The sequence below is a fragment of the Nestor notabilis genome, unplaced genomic scaffold, assembly GCF_000696875.1.
Source record: "Nestor notabilis isolate BGI_N333 unplaced genomic scaffold, ASM69687v1 scaffold21328, whole genome shotgun sequence".
NCBI lineage: Eukaryota > Metazoa > Chordata > Aves > Psittaciformes > Psittacidae > Nestor > Nestor notabilis.
Window position 1 is genome coordinate 1,239 of NW_009939895.1, and position 1,297 is coordinate 2,535.

Genomic DNA, 1,297 nt, shown 5'->3' on the forward strand with positions numbered 1-1,297 from the left:
GTGGGTAGAGGAGGGGGGGGCGCCGCCGGCGCGTAAACACGCGGCACGGCTGCGCCGTTACCTTTCACACGGGCATTTCCTCCCAGCTGCTCTCCCCTGCGAGCTCTGTGGGCTCTGCAGTCCTGCTGATGCCTGGGGAGCACGGGGCTGCGGTCCCCTGTTGCTTTGGGGTGCCTCAGGGCATCCCCGCCAGGCAGCAGCGGGAGCAGCGCAGGGTCCCTGCAGAGGGGATCTGCCCCAGCGTCCTCATGCAGGGCACAGGAGGGTGAGGGCTGTGTGTGCACCCCAGACTCCCACCCAGGGAACATCACCCCCCTCATCCCCAGCAGGGAGAGGAGCCAAGGGCGGGCTTGGCCACCAGCCCAGGGGTGCCTCCCTCTGCACTTCCTTCAGCAGCTGATGGCAGCGATATTACCCCCTATCACCCATATTTCATTCTCTCCAGGGTATTTTTAGGCCGTTCCACCCTTGCTGAAGAGGCCCTCGGCAAAGAGCAGGCTCTGCCCTGGGCTGGCTTGGCCAGAGAAACTAAACAACAGCCCCAGCCGCATTGTTGCGGTTTATCGTGGGCCGAGTGGCTTTATCTGTGGCTCATTTCCACCTATTATGCAGCCACGAGCAGCTCCACAGCCTCCACTGGGTTTATCTGCAGCAGAGCTGGGGCAGGGCGAGAGGGACTGAGCTCTGCTTTGGGACACCAGGAGCCCGATGGCCCCAGACAGACCCTGGGCTGCTGCTGGGCTCAAGGGGAGAGGATGCTATTAGCAGTGAGGGTTGTGCACGGCATCATCAGCACAGCTCCCCTTCACCCCATCCCTCATCCCCAAACCCTTACCCACCATCCCAGAGGCAGCTGCAGGAAGCACGGTCACACCACACATCACTTTTGTTCATTCATCCAACTTTATTCAACAAGCTACAACACTGAGTCTGCCAGGGGGAAAGGAAACAGCACGGAGGGCAGTGCCCGCATCCCACCCTCATGCCTGGGTCACACAGGACCTTCCCCTTTCACAGCATTGGTGGGATGCAGAGTCGGTGCAACTCCTCATGGTTGGTTCTTCCATCCCTCCCCAGCACCTCAGCCCGCAGCAGATGATGCAAAGTAATAAAACCAGTAACCCCAAACCAGTAGTTGTCAAGCTAATTCCTCCCCCCAGAAAACCCCCGCAGGGCTCAGGGACGCGCCAGGCTGGACACAGCTCCCCAAACCCCTGCACAGCTGCACCTTTAAGGCAGAAAACTCCATGCTCAGGCCAGCAGGTTAAAAATAACTTAGACACACACATCACATGGG